Consider the following 19,834-nt stretch of genomic DNA (forward strand, 5'->3'; position numbering starts at 1 on the left):
TGTATCTGCATGTTTTCACTGTGACCTTCGTAAACGCTTTCCTGATGAGTTTGAGTGGCAACAGGCTAAGCAGGTTATTCTAGTTATTCTACTGCTCAGAAACACATTTAAGGTACTCCTGGGGGATCATGAAATGTTCCCAGGCCAGACAAGGTATATAATCTCTCCAGCAGGTTCTGGATCTACTTTCAGGTAAAGGGAAGCAACCAGGATGCATCCAAACCAGATGCACAACCTTTCCTTTAAACACGGAAGAGCAGCAGCTCTACTTCTAGCTCCTCACTCTATCTCTAAGGCTGAGCCCAGCCACCCTAGAGAAGAAACTCAGGCACTTGTCTGAATTCTTTGGTTATTGCCCATATCTCATGAACATATGTGAGGGTAGGAAAATAGGTGAACCAGCAAAATGAAAGTTTGTTGCTGACACCATATAAATTTGCCAGTCAATACAACATTCACTCCATATAGAGAATTATATTGTGGTTGTTTGCCGATGAGTGTGCAGTTTCACGCTTAGGTCCACCCCTCGCTCATCACATCCATTTTCAAAATACCAAAATGGTGCTGGGCTTGTTATGGAGCTTCACAAACATGTCTCGGTGGCTAAGTCCATCTTTTATACTGTCTATAGTTACAAACATTGGTGGGGTCTCATATATCATATGTTGACATAAAGTAACTTCCTCATGAAACAAGAACAGCTTTCATTGCTATGCTGATGACACACAACTAAATCCACCAGCAGTCTGATATGCTTAGAGCTATGTAACAGACACCAAATGTTGATTGCCTTGAAACTCATAAAGCTCACAGATGCATCACTAGATTTGTCAGAATTTAATCCTGAATTTGATAACCTGGTTCCTCCATTAAGTCTAATGGAGTAAAGACAGGGCAGAAAATTTAAATCTGCGATATGTGTATGCCAGAGAGTTATCATTCAGCTAACACAATGCCAGAGATTCAAGACACCCATCTGAACAAATGCATTGGATGCACTTATCCAATGCATAAACTCTTTATTATGTTCTACTTCTATGTGAAAACATACATGTAACACTGTAGCGCAGAAAAAGATACATTTGGCTCCTTCCTTACTTTCCTACATTCCTAAATGGTTGTCACACCAGATGGATTTGCATGTTTTATTTGTCCTTCTGGACACAACCCTCCTATTAATTGACCTTAGGACTGGCACTAGTAGTACACCAGTAGTACACCAGCATGAGGGAAAATCAGGTGATAAAGAAAGCAAAAAGCCATCAGCCATCAACCGTCCTGACCACATTTTGTCATGTGAGTTCAGGTTGCTGCTACCTTGCACCACAGTGTAGAACCAATAGATACTGAAAACCTTTCAGACAGGGGTTATTTAGATTATTTTTCTATGATTACTGGTTTTAAAACACTTGATCTTCAATTTGATCTTGTTATTCTATTTATTTAATAATAATTATTTAATTTTTGATTTTTTTTTACCTCATTGTTTATTGATCTGTGCCTCGACACACAACAGTGTTTGTGATTAGTGTTTGAAGACTTTAAGTTGTGCGAGTTTGTGGGGGGAACTGGCTTTGTGGCTTCTCCTGAACCAGGGATCTTTCATTGGAAGGTAAATGTGTTAATCAGAGCAGATACACTAAAGATACTGAGTCTATAGTTTAAAAAAACAACAACAATTGACCACAGTACAATGTAAGATGACAAAAAAAGTGTTTCCTTGTTGCTGAAACTGGTTATTTCCTCACCAAAAAGAAATGCATATATATATAGATGTATATCATTAGTCCATCAGTAATGAAAGCACCACTACACACTGCATGCATACTGCGCTAACCCAGAGCCTTCATCTAATGAGGCCCCATGGTCTCCAGATCAATAAAGTGTTAAGAGGCCCTTTGAAAATAACACTGTAGTGTTAAGTTGGTCTGTCAAGCATACAATCCACAAGCTGGGCAGCAGCACTTCAACTTAAGAGCTGCCATCTTGTTAACATGGATTTACTCATCACTAGTTTCAAATGGACTAAGGGCATTGCCCAACCTTCTACTCACATAGCATAGTAAATAGTAATGTACACACGCAAATGGAAATAATTATGCACGAATCTTAATTACTGTCACGAACCTTTAGTTGTATAAATAACTATTTGGCCGAAACTACAGATCACTGAAAGTGAATAATGGTCCTTGTAATTTAAACCACATACCGACACAGAGGTGGCCCATAACAATGGTGTAATTTTACGTACTATGGTATCTCTGGCCTAAAATAATACTTGCTTTGGACACAAATGTTTAAGACTGAATGGTTGACAGTACATTAAAATGTGTAATATAAATTTAAGAAAACAATAACGCGCTGAAAAATGCAGAATGGAAATCACCCTCTTTTATTGACTGAACTGGACCTCCTTTCCCTCCTTCACCATAGCCAACTCCATCTTTCCAAAGAGTCACTGTTAGCCTCACTCTGTCTCCCACCCACAGCCTAGCAACACACATACACACACAACGTAAGTTTGAGGGCGAGCTAGCGAATTCCTGAGGGCTATCCGGTTTCGGGTTGCCTTGGCAACCAAGCACGGAGGCAGATCCATTAATCATTGAGAGCAGTTCACTCCAGAGTGGAGGTCAGACTGATTGCTGTGGATTGGGTATCATCCCAAAACACACATACACGCATACACACACACTTACAAACATACACATGGACCTTGATTTAAATTAGAAAAGATTGGTCTTCCAACTTTACCTATTTTCTGCCATAAAGTATGCAATCCCTAAACCACACACATGAAAAAGACACACCTATATACAGTATTAGAATGCAAACACAAACCTAATATACAGCTAAAACTGTCAGGGAAGCAATTCCATACTGTATCCTTGAATTCTTTCTTCCTTGGCCCTGTTTCCTAAAAGACTCGACATACAAACTCACATGTACACGCACAAAACAATCACTCCCTCCAGTGTTGTCTAGGCATCAAGACGGTGGCGTCCATCGTGGTGTCATGTGACGTGGTTACATGGAGCCGAGTGGATTAAGAGATTGGAGCGCCGCATTTATTTTTCAGGGACTCGGCTGAAACATTAGACCTGCACAGGTGTCTAGGAAAACTGAGAGAGCAAAGACAGAGAGAGAGAGAGAGAAGCATAGAGAGGAGTGGAAAGACACAACAAGGAGCAGAGGAGAAAAAGCAACATAAACACACTTTTTACCACTAAATATCATATTTATGTGTCCACATCTTCTATTCTGTTTTCATAAACCTATGTTTTCTAGTAGTATCTTGTAGTAAACAGTTTTTTTATACATTATCATAAATCCACTGTATTGGGGATGCAACAAACAACGGGAGGGATACCACGCATCAGTACTTCAGTATATTGCAAAAGCTCAGCTGTTTTTCTCATTAGCATTAAATAGTAGTTGAAACACTGGACAAAGGTATTGGTCCACCTACACATCACAATTACAGGAGCTGGTCAGCAATAGAAATCCATGCCATGAAGCTGCTAGCAGGGAAGTTTTGTGCTGATGTTAATGCCAGAGGAGGTTTGGAGTTCTGCAGTTATTGAGTCTGCAAAATGTTGGCAACTTTAACGCACTATGCGCTTCAGCACTCGGTGACCCCGCTCTGTAACTTTACATGATCTGCTCCTCGTGGCTGTGGTTCCCAAACACTTCAACTTTGCAATAATATCCCTTACAACCGATCATGGTATATGTAGGAGACAAGAAATTTGAATGGTTGCATTCCATTGCTACCATACTTGAATTCAGTGAGCTTTGTCCAACAACCTATTCTTTCACTTTTATATACTTGTCCACATATGTCCTGTGAACACTTTAGTATGTAGGTAATGTCACAAAAATGTGGAAAATGCAAAATATATGTTTAAATAGTTTGCCTTTCCTTGCACTGTTGTTTTAACTCACTTTCTTGTAAAACAGAGATGCAAATGCCAAAGTAAAGAAATAAGAAGGTAGACAGAGAAATGCATTTTCCCCATTTGTTCAGTCTAGGTTTCATTTATTCTCTTCACCAATTGAATGCATCTGCTACCAATCAATTTTACTGAGTAACCTCTATTAAAGGCCAACTATCACTATATAGCAAATACTACAGGCACAGATGGTCAGTGGTGTGCCCATGATCACACAATACATAGACCTCATGCTATTTTATTCACTCACTCACACACACTATCTCCAATGCAGTTTGTCCAGTGAGATTTATGGTGTCCTGGGAAACGTGATGTAGACGGCTACAAATCAGCATGACTATGAAATAGAGAGCCACATGAACACATACACACACACACACATATTCAAGTGCACACACCAAATCTAAGCACATTTGTGTCACACACAGAAACACAGGCACAGCCGTGACTCATGTGAGCACGCATACACTTTCAAACATACACATAGACACACACACACACACACACATAGGCACGAGCACATGAACACATGAAATATAGGTACAGCCACTGCACCACTGAACCGACTCCCAAAGGTGCCCACTAAATTTACTGGCTCCTCTAGCCACTTCAAAAGCTCTCCATAACTTAGAGGCCAGACGATTTTATTGTTTCATGGAAGAAAGGACGGTGAAAAAAAAGAAGCAAAGGAGAGCGAAGGAGTGAAAGATAGATGTACTGGGAAAAAATTAAATCCTCCTTTGTTTCAGACAATTAAAATTCCTCTGGTTCTAAGTCATGTGGACCCACAAATACAGAGCGTACATGTTGCCACACCCTTACACATTTACGCCAAAGCAAAAAATTTGTTAATTCCATCCTTAATGTCTTTAACTCTTCATCAGTAATGTACATATGCACACATGGAATGGCTGTAGCTCAGGCGGTAGTGCAGGTCACCTACTAATCAGACAGTTGGTGGTTCGTTCCCTGTCTGCTCCAGTGCATGCCAAATATCCTTGAACAAGATGCTAACCCCAAGTTGCTCTCTGATGGACGAATGTGTGTGAATGTTAGTTAGAAAGAGCCTAGAAGGAAAGTAAATGAGGCAAGTTGACTATGAGAACCAGTCCATTTAGCAATGGAAGACTGAGCATTTTAATTCTCCCCTTTTCCATCTGTACCTGTCTCCATCTTTTTTTCTGCATGTGAACCTCCCTGTGAGTTATGATCAGTGAAGCCAGTTAGACCTAATGATGTAGACACTCCAGGTTATGGGGCAAAGCGCTGGTAGCAGAACTTGTTAATGGCCATTTTAGTAGTAACACTTGCCTTGCGGCACTGCACTAATGATAAGCAAAGGTGATGAGTGGTTGAGTGATCCTGCCATAGGCCTCATTTAAGAATTCAAATCAGTTAATAATGTGGTCGCTATAAAGTGATGATTTCAGTTTGTTTTTTTTAATAGTTGAAGTTACAGTAACAATTGGGGTTTATAGCAGTATGGAAAAACATCTTACTGAAGTGATGACAGGGCTTGTGCATGGAAATTGCATGGTTTTGTGTCTGGTTTTGATTTGTGCTCAAATGTCAGCTCTACTGCTAAAAAGTCACAGCATGTGTCATTTGCACTTCATCTTCTTTACGTAGTTCTTGTTCCATAACATTTATCAGTAATCAAACACTTTTGCTCTTCAGCCATTCATGTCAACTGTAAACCCTCGATGCACACACTCACAGTATTAGGTAAGATGAGACTTTGTATTTAGCAAACTGAGCTTCCTGGCAGGTGGTCCACCAAATGTTATCTTTTTAACCTGTGTCCTCGTACATGCACATGCAACACACAAGAGCCTATTTGCTAAATGAGCACAGGTGATCACGAAAGGATAAGGAGGCCTCTGACAGAAGGACAAGGATTTACTCACTAAATCAGCCCAAACAGAACAAAGACACGAAACAGGGAGATCATATTGAAGTTGCACTGAAATATACTAGAGCTCTTCGTGCATGCTCTTCCAATACTTGCTAATTGCATTGCTTCTAAGCAACTTTATATGCATGTGTTTATCTTTCCGTGTGTGCAACCCATGTCGAATAATAGACTAGTACCATCTGCTGCTTGATGGCTCAGGCAAAATTCTCAGCTTGCAGTTGGTGGTCCCCGCTTTAGCCACCCCACAGATTATCTATCAGTGTTTGCATCTCCATGTACATATATGTGTATCTCTGTGTGTGTTTAGCTGCTTCATGTATGCATGTGTTCTTGTGTGCACACTGCAGCCCACCAAGTCAGAACACCCAGATGGAATGAGGGATCAAATTCTTGATTAAAAATGGCAGAGGGAGTTCTGAATTTTTCTGTGTGTGTCTGTGTGCCTTGTGTGCCGTGTGCATATGCTGTGTGACACATATACCCTCTCCCACATGTTTTGTGCCTGCTCACACACTGAGTTAGGTAAAGTTGATAAATTCCAGATATCCTTGCCGCCCTCTCACAAACTCAGCTTTGCATCGATGGAAATAGAAATGCGGACTTATTCTATGCAATTAACCTTTAATTAAGCAGGAAAGGCAGCAAAGAGCCACAGAGGAACAATACACTGTCTGTTCATTTATTGGAGTGTTACGGCCCCAGAGTCTCACCCAATACTCAATAGAGCATGTTCAAATTAGGAAATAATTCCTGCTTATGAGCTTTATGGAGGTTTGCCAACAAAAATGATCAGCATTCGTCATGAAAGCTGTTAAATACAGTAAACATGACTTTGCTTAAAATATCTTTTTCATATGGCTTGATGAAACACATAATAAATAAAACAGTTAGCCTTCTAAAAATAATATTTTTGTCCTTCTAGTATAGCTAATGGTGATATTATATCCAATAACTGACCAGCTGCCACATCAAAGACAAATTAAAAAAAGAGAGATACAGAAGAAATCCTAAATTGAAATTGATGTAAAATTCCACAGCAGCAAAGGTGGAAAGTAGTACAGCTTTCAGAGTATGTAATGTTATGATGAACTTGCCTGTGTAAACGCTCTGCCCATGTGTGATCTATTTTTGAGACAGAGCCTTACAAATCAAATTAAGTATGCCAGAGACACCTCATGCTTTCCTTTTTTTGGATTTCTTCAAAATCAACTGGTCTCTGTCTGATCTGAAGGCTGATCTGAAGCATTGAAACTGGATTTTTTACAGCAGGTAGCAAGGAGAGATGATTTGCTCTTTTCCTGTCAGATATATCTTTGCCCTGTACTGCCCCGCAGATCACTGCACACACTCCTTTGACTATTTATGGCAGCAGTTAACTCTCAGTGCTCTGGTAAAGAGCTTCAACAGCAGGTGAAGTCAAAGATATAGCAGAGAACCATATCCCGGGCCTGACACGATACTACAACGCATAAACTCACGCAGATGAAAAATTGCAGCGAGCAAACTCACCAGGGTTAAAGATTAAAATGTGTGTTTTTGTGTGTGTTTTAGAGCTAGTAGTGTGATACCAGATTGATTCCAGACTGGTGTTTCTGTGGTTTTTGGAAAGGTAATACCCTCTGCCCTCTTTTTGCTGTAGCGCTGCTGTTGCACAGCCTCTATCCATTCAGCTGATGGATGTTGCCCAAGAGACTCGCAAACGAAGTGCAACCTGCAACATCAGGAGAGAAGATGCCACAAAAGAAGAGGGAAGAAGGTAAAAGAGGACAAAGGAAGAACAGAAACGAGATCTCAAGTCAACAAAACATAGTGTTATTAAGACGGTACAATCATCCACTTCTGTAGCGCTCTATTCTACTTTATTCTATTCTGTTCTTTTTGTGAGACACAGCTTAGTGTCCATTTTCTCTTCCTCATTCCAACAGAAGGATTGATCCCTCAGGCCATAGACCGTTTCAAAATGGGCTTTATTATAGCACACTGTTTCTTTTGATTACAGGAAGGTCTCACTTTACCCCACCACTCCATAGCTGTGTGTATTGTATTACCCACTGTTCTGCCCGTGCATGTGTGTCAATATACATGTGTATGCAGATATGTTAGTGCTTTTTATTTGGGCTCCAGATTAAGGCCTCTTATTGCCTGGGTTCTGCTGCATGAGTCATTTATTTCAACGTAATATTTAGAGCAGTTTTTGCCTCGCATGGTTAAAAAACATTGATGTGAAGCTTGCTCTTGTATTGATTTATTTCCAATTATTTCCAAGTAATCTCACCTTTGCTCTGTTTTGACTCTCTGGCCACGTGTTGGATTTGTGCTGGGCTTAAAAAAGCATTTCAGGCTGATTAATGATATATACAGTATTTAAAAATATCCTTTATTTTTAAATACATGACCACGCTGGTTTATCTAAAAAAGCAGTAAGCAAAGCACGTAAAGTAAAGTAAGAGGTCCAAAAGTGGTCATAAAAGATGCTGAACATCTTTCACATCCATTTCCAAATGGATATCACAACCACATTTGGAAAGAATAACTAAGAAGTTTCGAATAGAGTTGCATAGTGTTTAATAAATTGAATCTGACTGGCCAATAAAATCCTGCCGTCTGCTCAGAAGGGGTCATTAAAAGGTCAAGGGCCTAGCCCCTGATCCAGACAGACAGCCTCGATTCCGTGTTTTCCGCAAAACACAAATGGGTGAAATTCATACTTCAGCAATGTCAACTTCCCTCTGCAGCACTGTCACTTACAGCACAGGCCTTGGAGAGCACAGAGAGCGAGTGAGAGAGAGAAGATATATCCTGTATCATTTCCTGTTCTGCCAAGCGATGTCTTTCTGACCTTGTTCATGATATGCCTCCACGCTTCTCAGTATACTCCTTCCTGGCGCTTTTATATGTGAATCTGTCTGTCTGTCTTTCTTGCTGATCCGCTTTTTATCTGTCTGTCTGCGTCTTGCTCTTGACTCTACCTGTTTCTCCCTCTACCTTCCTGTCTCTCTTCGCCTACACACGGTTTGTAGCTGGCAATATAAGGTGCACACTGCAGGACGAGGAGGGTATATTTGCTTCTTTTCATTCCAGGCATCACGCCAGATGCCGCCTCTCCCTCTACACCCATTTTTGACCACATGGTCAAGAGGGAGTGTTTTCTGTTGCTTTTGGACTGCACTTTCAAAAAGCCTTTCCCTCGCCCTGTCTGTCTTCCCTACACGTCTGACGAAAACTCAGACTCCTTTTTTCCAACCAGAAGTGCTAGTTCTGGCATCGTGAGCAGCTCTCTGCAACCCCAACCCCAACATGCTTGCACACACACACACGCGTGCGTACGCTAACCACACCTCAAGCCCTTCACTAAAACACCAAATATCTAATTTTTCGAGCAGGAGCATGGAGGAGAGAGATGGAAAAAAAGAGATACAGCATATTTATGAAAACAAACTGGGCTGATGCTTTGACAAGTGCAGTTTAGATTGTGGGTATATACCAACAGGAAAGGTGAGAAGCAGGTAAATGTAAACGTTCATTACATTACCATCGACTGCTGGGCCTCTGATGTACGATCCCAGCTTTCTTAAAAGCTCTCCTCTGACCAAAGTCTAGCTTCTTCTAATTCCACCCAGAGCTCTGGGAATTTATTAAATTACCTAAAATGATCACATAAGAAAAAGAGCTTTAGAATTTGCTGAGGTGCACAGGATAAGCTTTCAGACCTATCTACAGAATCTCTTTAATTCCCCAAAAGTGTGTGTGTTTTAAAATGTCAAAGTGCCTCAGTGCAGCTTCTTTTTTGCTGAGTCCATTAAAATTTCCCACATCCTTCTTTTGCAAAACACAAAAATTGTTCGATATTGATGGAGTTAGCCAGTGTACACAGAGGTACTCACTCTGGGAATAATTTATTCATTTTTATGTCTTTCAAATTCCTTCTTTTTGTAACACTTATAGGCAGATTTATTATAGTCATTACAGAATTATTATATGTGTATTTCTTTGACTTTGCTACAATATAACAAAATTTATTAAATGACAATAAACCGGTGCAATAATTTGTAAACAATTTCAAGCCTTTACACAATTAAATGTAGTATAAAGACAATATAAAAAAGTTTAAAAATGTTCATGTTGAATTTGACATCTGCATGTTTTGCACTGATTTCTTCCATTGTTTCTTTAAATAACACTGTAAGAGCTGTTAAAATGTTTGTGATTTTTTAAAAATTGCAAACAGCCTGATGCAACATTTCAGTCGCCCAACGGTTTATCATCTCCTCCTTTGTCATCTGTTTTCATAATGCACAAATCATTTTCAATGGGGTACAATTCTGAACAAGTTTAGGCAGGCCAGTTTAGCATTTGGACCTGTTCCTGCTGGGCCATGCTGCTGTAATATATTTAGAATGAGCATTGTCTTGTTAAAATAAACCAGATCTTCTCTCAGTGATATATTGCTCCAGAACCTGTTTATGTTCCTCAGCATTAATGGCGCCTTCGTAGATATGCAGGTTACCTATGCCATGAGCATTAATGCACCCTCATACCATCACAGATTCTGGCTTTTTAAATTGTGTGCTAATAACAAGCCAGATGGTTCTTCTCTCCACGTTAGTCTGGAGGATGAGGTGTCTAGAAAAGAATTTTGATTCATAAGACCACAGGACAGTTTCCACTCTGCCTCAGTCCATGCAAAATAAGCTTGGGCCCAGAGAAGGCAGCAATGTTTCTGGATCTTGTTTGTACCAGTTTAGTTTTGTCTTTGTATGATAGAGTTTTGGCTTACATTTGTGGATGCAGAAATAAACTGTATTCACTGACAGTGGTTTTTAAAACAGGTCCTGAGCCTATGCAATAATTTCCACTGTAGTCTGTTTCAAATACAATGGTGCCTGAGGGCCATGCAGCCATTCTGTATTAGTTTTCAGCTTGTATAGAGTCTTCTCTGGGATAACAATACTTTAATGATAATATTTACTGATAATGATAAAATCACAAAAATCTGAATGTTGACTTTGTGAATTCTTACAGTCTCCCAAAAAGTGGTAATCCTTCCGCAACGTTTTAAGAGACTCCACTTCTCTAATATTTTCTGTTGTTGTCTGGCACAGCTATTTGAAAGATTGTTCATTAAATTAATGATTATATCCTTGCCTTTTAAAGAAAAACATTTCTCAGTTTCAGCATTTAATATTTTGTGTTTCTACTGTTTAAAATTAAAATACAGGGCTTAAATAATTTTATAGCTTTTTCCCATCTATTTTTTCAAACAACTTTGTAAATAATTATCGATATATATATTTAAGAATTGAGACAAATCCTTTGAATAATTGATTTTGTGTTTGCTTGTTGCTTTAATGAAATCTGACTTTGATAATTTACCTTAATGAGTATCTTTCACCATTATAAGACCTGTTATAAGCATGGAGACATCAGCCAGACAGCTGCAGATGCACGCTCAAACTCACACACATGCACACACACACACAGAGGACTGTGTTAATGAGAGTGTACTCTCCTTCTGTTTCACTCTTTCTCACCCCATCAGGGAATATAAAGTTTAACAAGCGTTTTGCTATCAGTGACCCTGAGGAGGAAATGCACTCACCACCGAGAAATACTACTAATTACCCAAAACTCCGTGGGTGTCTCTGCTGCTGTGAGTTTTGCATGTGTGTGCAAGAAGAAAGCTTCAAGAAAGTTTCAAACAGGGTTTGTGTAGTAGGAGGTGGTGTTTTAGTTGTGTGTCTGTGTGTCTGTGTGTGTGGTGGTGGTTGGGGGGGGGGGTTAGGTAGTAGTTAGGTTTTAGATGGGTAGGTGGAGGCTAATTTATGTCAGCACTATAGCGAGCTCCAAGATTTATTGATGGTAAGGCAATACAGGGAGATCTGCTTCTTCAAAAATGCTCTGCAGCTCCCTCCTGCTCTACACACATAACTTAATGCCCTCCACCTTCCACCTCCCACCTCCTATTATACAACATGTCTGTCTTTCACACCGAAGCCGACTGTAATTGTAGAGGCCGTACTGTTGCTGTGCTGACGCAAGGGACATATGGTCCTGAAAGAAACCATTAGAAGTATTGGGGGGTGGTGCTTGAATTCTGTCTCAGTCTTACACTCACTCACGCACACACAGAGATGCACACGATTCCAGTGTGTATGACCCATTCCATGTTTTCCCCATCCATATAAAATGACAGAATTCTTTAAATTTGTGGTGAGATTAGAGCGAAAAAAGTTGTCCTTTGGAGGTAAAGGGAATTTACCAGCTGAGACTGGACAATAATTTGCAAATGGGAGAGGTGGGAGTATTAACACAAGGAAGGAAATGCCCTGTAAATTTTTGGGAGTGATGTCTGTTTCTCAGTATCAAAACTCCATGGGTGTATTTTTTGTACTTCTCTGTAACATTTATACTGTTATTTATGTGCAGACTTTAGTAGGGTAGATATGTGTTGGTATGCCATTTACAATCGTCTGTTTCATGACTTTTAGTAAGATGTTTGAGTTTCTGAGTTCTTTAAGACTTTAACATTTTGTCGTTCGTTATCACTTCCAGCCTGAATGGAAACACTTTGAAATGACCTTAATTCCTAAATTGTTAAATTCATAATTAAACTGTATTTAATAGTTGTTACTGTTAACAAATAATGAAGTGATAATAATTTTATCAACTGGTTATTAGAGTGTTACAAAGTTGTCACTTGTGTTTACATCTGTAAAAAGACGTTTGGGGTGAATCACATGTAGATTGTTGTTTATTTTTTTATTTCCCTCATTTTTGTTTACTTTTACTCGAGGTTCCGTGAGGTTTTGAGACCACGTTTGGTTAGGCGTAGGAAAAGATTGTGATTTGGATAAAAATACTGTCAGCTGGAAATAACACTATTCTGGCTATTGCCATGTCGCAGAACCAACGCTAAATTACAGGCAGTACTGGCAGTATTTGAAGCTCTATGAGAACTGGCTCGCTGATCAGTAATGAAATATTTGCTTTTAAATGGTAATAACATGTGGTGATCATTAAAAACGCATAACTGAGAATATAAAATGTTGATACTAGTAAAGTGTATTTGTTATAGCTGTGGTAATAAAACATTATAATTCATAAATTATTATTGTATTACACAAACTGATGATATAGATAAACATGCATTATAAACTAATGATATAAATAAAAATCCTTCAAAAAGAAGCAAAATAAAAATTTATTAAAGTACAATTAACTATTATTTGGACTTTCTAAGCAGAGGTTGTGATCAAGTGTTACCTCAAAAGGTATTCCTGTTAGCTATAATAGCTTGGACACATGTGTCCATGGGTATCTCTTCTGTTGATGTCAAGCAGAAGGAACTTCAAAGTCATGTTCTAGTATGTTCAGTATTTTTATATGCAGGCCTGGGTTCTCTCCCAGTCGAGGTCGTTTCAAAAGAGCTGAAGGCTTATAAAAGCCATGTTAGGGTTATTATGTACATCCTATCTGCCTCAGCCTTCACTGACCCACGCACACACACACAAACTGTGTGTACGTGTTTTTGTGTGTGTGTGGTCATTAGGCAGAGCTACAGTGGAATCCGTTTACTCTCATAATTTTGCTGTTCGTTTTTGTGAGCCTGAGAGGAGGAACGAACATCCTGAGTTTATTGGCCATTAGAGAGCTCTAGATGTGTGTGTGCATGTAAGATTGTGTTGGTGTGTTGAAGTGTGTGTGTGTATGTGTGTGTGTGTGTCTGTGTGTGCGTATGTGTGTGTGTGTCAGGAGAGCCAGTTTGTTTGGCTAAGTGAGGCAATTTTGGTCTTTAAGTATCTCATGTCACTTCCCCTGAAACAGGGGCAAGTGATACAAGTGCTCCATTCTTAGCATCACAACACACACAACCACTTGCATGGACACTTACACACATTTCACTCACACTATTCGGGCTCCATTTTGACTGGAATATTTGTTCTTGGACATTATTTTCAGACTGTAAATTTGTATTTCAATAATGTTGTTGAAACTACTCTAAGTAGTTAAACAAAAACAAAAAGCAATTTGTGATTTTACAATATGAGGCTTTAGCCCTCTAGAGTTATTTACTTTATGTATGAGCCTCTAATTATTTTTCTTCTGCTACAGTTGGGTCACATACTCTTCTTTTGTGTGCATGCCCTTGTCTTTCAAAGCCTAATGTAAGCAAATTAAAAGGACTTATGACTGATGTAATTGAAAACAAAGCACTTGATCCCCAAAACAGATTCACTGACATGCTTAGAAAAAAACCTATAAACCTCAAACATGTGCTCCAGTACATCACTGAAGGAAATGTACGTATGCCTGTCAAATGCAGCATAATTCCTTAAAGTCCAGTAAGATGTTACCTGATTGGCTCTTCAGGGTGGTCCTCTGATTAACCCGACTAGCTGGGAAGCAGACGGCTTTGATCTATGATTGGAGAGGTCACTCGCTGAGGTCAGCCAGCGTCCGCAGTGAATCTTAGGAGGCCAGTGATGAAGTTTTTGAGGAGCAGCTTTCCAAAATGAGACGTGACACCTAATTTCACATAAAAAAGAAAGAAAAAAAGTTAGCAGCATGCATGAGAGTGAACTCATACTGACTTGCATTGAAGTTAACAGCTCACCGCAGTCCTTGACATAAAAAATCAGTTTCTTCATGCAATCAGATGTTTTTTGACAAGCTTTAAAATGAACACCCTTTTAAATTAGATGGATGATTGGGTGATATAGTGTGTGTGAAATCCTTACATATTGTTATGTTTATGGCAAATACGATATGTGATCAAACTAATGTTTAGTGGAATCACCTGTGCTCCAAACTGCATGATGTATGTTTGCTACAGTATTCTCACAGCAATGTGTGAAATTATTTGGACAAGTAACTTGTGCTGAGCAACTATATGGCATAATAATGTAGCCATGAACTACATCACTAAAGATTGAAACCAAAAACGGAAAAAGTTGATTGCAAGGTTAGTCTGCACTTAGACTGACAATCAGTTGATCACCTTCAACAGATCGTTTTATAGCTCTGATTTCCTCTTGTTTATTTTTGTCTGTTTTATTATGTTTTTAAATCAGCGTTTAGCGAAAACAAGGCATTTGTAGGCCTTTCACTTTTCCTGAACTAATAACAGTACACACAAATCAATTAGTTATTATTATTTTCCAACTTGGTAAAATAGCTTTAGGTTGGATATCAGTCTGTAAATTAGTATCACACACTCTCTTAATCTATCCTTTCTGTGTCGTTGCTTTTTCCTTCCCCACTGCTTCTTTGTCACCGCTGTAACTTTTCATCCCCTCTGTTGAGTCAGAGGAAGATGAACTCTGAGCAGCTGTGTTACTCCCTGCCTAAGTGAGTTATGGCAAGCTGCTGTCCTCTTGGCTTTTATTGATAATATTACACTGGCTGATGTAAATATGACTCCGCCTCCACCCTCTGTCATCCTCATGCAAACCTGGAGCTCGCATCTGTGCTTGTGTGTGCGTGTGGAGGTGAATGAATTTAACGTCTGCTCGTCTATAACGCGCGAACGAGTAAGGAAGTCAGGCCCCAGTTCACTGTGTATTAGTGTTTGTGTACAAGTGTTTGTGTGAGTGTGTGTGTCGCAATCGCTTCCTGACCCCAGGACACTCCTTCCCCAGGTAGAAGCACAACGTCAGGCTTCATGCAGTTTGCCGGAAATATCGAGCTGAGACTCGACATGATAAACAGCACAGAGCATTGAGCTGGCTAAAAGAATATCCTGCCTTCATGCGGGTATATATTTTTTATCTGTCCATGCTGGGCTGCTGTGACTTCCCGCTGTGCTGTAAATAATATGTCTTTTCACAGGTGGATGTCTCCATGCGATGCACACTCGGGAACAGGACTGGATTTTACTGCCACATGTGATTTTATAGCTGTCATTTCTCTTTATTCCTTTTTTTTTTTTGCTTGAATTAGACATTCATCATTGTTGCTCTAGAAAAACAAATGTGAAAATGATCAAAGTGCACTAAAACACAACTGCAAGAAAAGACGCACACGTTTGAGACACCAGCTGCATGGCATGCACTCATTAGGTTTTTGCTGCCCTGACCTCAAGGTGTAAATTCTACATTAATGCCTCGTCTATTAGTTAAACCAAACTCTGAAGGACACACACAACACAGGCAGACACACACATCCTTTACATCCACGCACACACACCAGTACACATATCACACATACACGTGCATATTCAGAAAAGCACACGGAGAGCCGTGCAGCAGCTGTCCACCACCCACACACTCCAACCATGCCACCGTCTCTCCACACACACACCAACACAATCAAGCCCACTGTACCACATTCACTGCATTCTACCATTCCTCTTACACAGACAGGCAGGAAGCAAATGTGTCATTTATTAGAGCCTGTTTCCAATCTGTGCTGATGATGAATATCTCCGATCTCCCCATGCTGCTCCTGAATATTCTGAGACAAAGGCCTCTTATGAAATTATACTGTCATTAGGATGACTGCTCTGATTAGATATTGAGACTGGATTAGCCATCTGCTTGGCTCTTTGGCAGAGGAATGATTTGATCTGAAATAATTACCATTTATTCCTTCATGAGAACACACAGAAGGTTTTAGTTTCAAAACACGATAGGCCATGTTTATCTTGAGCGGCAAAGAATTTCCTTATGTGGAGGAATTCTTTAAAATGGGGTCCTGTGCTGTTTATATATCCTGTTTAAACTTTAACTGGATTTTTAAGGTGAATGTAAAAGGTGCACTTTCAACTACTTCTCAGATCTTAATTATTTAGAGATATTTTTATGATTTTCACAAAAATATTTAGCCTGCCATACATATTAAGGAAACAAGACAGGACACTGTTTTGAACCCGCATAACCAAGTTTAAATTTTAGATTTTTTAATACCTCTTACAGTAAAAGCTTGTTTCCGTACGACAGGCAGCATTGAGGAATGGAGATTGTTGAGGGCAGTGTGCTGGTATCAGTAGTTGCCACTGTGGAATGGACATATGTAGCAATTTATCACTTGTCTCTCAGCACATGCGTGGGTGGCCCCGCAGCGGGTATTATTGCAATTTAGGAGCAATTGACAGTAATCCCCCTCTTGCTTATGTGAAAGCTCATCATCCCTTCACCGTCCAGCAGCCGCATCTTCACTAGAACGGACCTCCAGAGCTGATATATGTCGTAGCTCGTGTTCTGTATCATTATCTGCTCGTCTCGCTCTTTATCGGGGTGGTCTGTAGAGGCACGTCAGAGAATAATACACTCGATGAAAAAAACGTGCAGATCCACTAATGGCAACTTAGTCGTACGTGTACTTAAGTCATGAGCTCTACTGTATTGACTAATATATGGAAACCATTAGTAATAAGAATAAGCAACCTGATCATGAAATCCTAAATAGCTTCACAGTAGGTTGGTGTATAGCAAACTCAAATACAGTAATGGCCTCTTTTCTCCTCTGAGCTACGGAAGAATTTACCTAAAGTTTGATTTTGGGGCAAATCTAAACATACTGCAGTGGCTTATGGTGGCGAAAAGAGTTGACCCACAAAATAAACTCTCAGTTCAGCGGGCAGTTCCCTCACCTCCGAGAAATCACTAAAGAACAAGATACTTAAATAAGTTTTGTGTGAGTGGCAGTTGGAGTCAGATTCAGTTAGCGAGTAGTGAGCGTCTGAGTGAACTCAGCCTGCTGCTCGGCCGCGCTGTATTTACTGCTTTGTTGTTTTTTCATCCAGGAAGTATGAGGTGTGGCTACTATATAGAAATCAGGGTGAGAAGGTCACAGTGACATTGGCCTCAAAACACAGAACAGGAAGAACAGGAAGATCTTCATCTAGCCGTAATTTTGCTAAGGCTGCAGATAATACAGGGAATGTAAAACTGTATGTTTAGAAATATATATTTGCAAATGAACATTTAAGTCGAAAGATTATGTAAAGAAATGGCTTAAATCTGATCTAGTCCCACACAGCTATAGCCCCTAAACACAGTACAATATTCTAAGACTGTGATTTTTGAAGAATTGCAAATGCCATTAAAAACATCTTTAGCAGATTGTAGACTTAAAGGAGCTGAAAAGTTTATGGTCCAGAGAGAAAATACATATGAAGATCATTCAGAATATAAGTCTTTGCTTTTAGTACCTATATTGTATGCACCGATTCAAGAGACATTTTTGAACTGAGAAATCTAATAATGTTACAGCTGTGCAAATCCAGATTTAATTTGAACTAAAGTTTTAGAAAGTAAGACGTTGAATTAGGGGCATAAACAGGAACACTATAAGCAATATTGTGTAATGATGTATGAGGCAGTTCCTCAGCTTAGGCCCCATCTTTTCTTTTCTTTCTTTTTTTTGAATAGCTGCGGTTTCCATATGCTCCGATTGAGTATAATTGTTAGTTTCCTGGACGAAGGTTTGCAGGCATTTAATGTACCCCGCAGGCAGAATTAAAAAGCTATCACGAAATCTAATGCTTCCATATAAAAACAAATGAGTGGCACACTGTGCACACTTCTATTTACAAAGTAAACACTTGCCTTCATCTCCACAATATCTCATGTTATCCTCAATAGTGAGCAGAATGCAACAAAAGGTTTGATGGATGGCTTGAATCATAGTCCGAGAAGTCATTTAGATGATGAAAGTAGACACATTTAATGGGCTCTTTTGAAGGATTCAGATTTACTGAATGCATGAAAAAAAGATAAAAAACTACACTGCAAAGACAAGGCAACAGCACCACAATGTTATCCAAAGGATACGCTTCTCTTTCTGGGGTGATCTGACCAGTGATGACACCATGAATAAGTCCCGAAATGAGGTTTGTGTTTTGTGAAAACAACAACCAGATGTCTGAGAGAATTTATCTTTCTTTGTGCATGTTTGCATTCTTATTATCATTATCCATGGTTACAGCATTGCTCTTGGGAATGTTGTTATGGTTATTTAGTACATCACTTTGGTTCAAAATGAAATATCTCAGTCACTGAATTGCCAACTTTTTTTCATTTGTTACAGCTATCCATGGTGTCGAGAAGGTGAAACTGACTTGACTTTAGGTATTTCTCTGTCTGTCTCTTACAGATTTGGTATGTAGAGATAAAAGTCTCAAGGTATACTGGATAGATTTCCATGAAACTTGGCAGATTTACTGTGCCCAGAGGATAAGTCCTATTGACTTTGCTTATCTTTCGAATCTTTAGAAGGAAATGAACAGGTGTGGCTAAGGACCTTAAAAATAGCCCCATAAATTTTAGGTAACCCAGCACTTGTGTTTTTTGTGACTTATTTGAAATTTCAATGAAATTAAGTACTTTTTGAAATGAAATTTATCCTCAAGTTGTGCATTTCCCACAACAAATGTTAAAATACGAACTGTGAAAATTATGGGCTATTGAGTGGCACCAGATTGTATAAGATTATTAGCATTAATCCTGCTAAACCAGACAATGATGGATTTGCTTCTTCGGGAATGTTGCAATGCTAGCATTAGCATTTAGTATCTAAGCGCAAATGCAACTGAGGTTTGTAGAAAAAATAAAATAAGTAAACTTTTCAAGCCAGTGTATCAGAACACAGTTAAACAAAGCACCAATCACATTAAAAAGTCATTGTCTGTCATCTCCATGCAATAAAATACACAGTGTGGCGTGATATAACAAGACATTTCTCTCTGGTACAGTATCAGTACAACCACTGACTCTATCATGGAAGTATTTACTGCCCATATGGCCAGTGACATGGGGTCAGGCCTTGTGTTTCAACTAAAACCACGAAGTGCTGTAAAAAACCCTACATACAGGAATGGATACAAATTCAAGCATTAGCACATTGCTAATTACTCCAGTTGCTTTTAATAAATTCTTTCCTGACATACGAGTTCCAGCACTGTAAAAAAAAGGAAGAATGTTGCATGAGGAAAAAACATTAAGGAAATTCTGCAGACTTTCGCCAT

At 39.3% G+C, this 19,834-nt stretch overlaps 1 long non-coding RNA gene across 3 annotated transcripts in view; it reads right to left on the reverse strand.

The window, feature by feature from the left end:
* The window catches only part of LOC121814431, a 41,884-nt gene that overhangs the window by 16,260 nt on the left and 5,790 nt on the right, over nt 1–19,834 (reverse strand). For 2 of the 3 annotated variants that reach the window (XR_006054346.1, XR_006054344.1), the window contains exons 2-3: nt 14,223–14,394; nt 7,437–9,512 (exon numbers count right to left, since the gene is read on the reverse strand). This is a non-coding gene — a long non-coding RNA (uncharacterized LOC121814431). The remainder of the gene's footprint in view (nt 1–7,436; nt 9,513–14,222; nt 14,395–19,834) is intronic. The other variant, XR_006054345.1, reaches the window with a different exon arrangement.

Source organism: Haplochromis burtoni, unplaced genomic scaffold, assembly GCF_018398535.1.
Source record: "Haplochromis burtoni strain Fernald_Lab_line unplaced genomic scaffold, NCSU_Asbu1 Contig_46, whole genome shotgun sequence".
Classification (NCBI taxonomy): Eukaryota; Metazoa; Chordata; class Actinopteri; order Cichliformes; family Cichlidae; genus Haplochromis; species Haplochromis burtoni.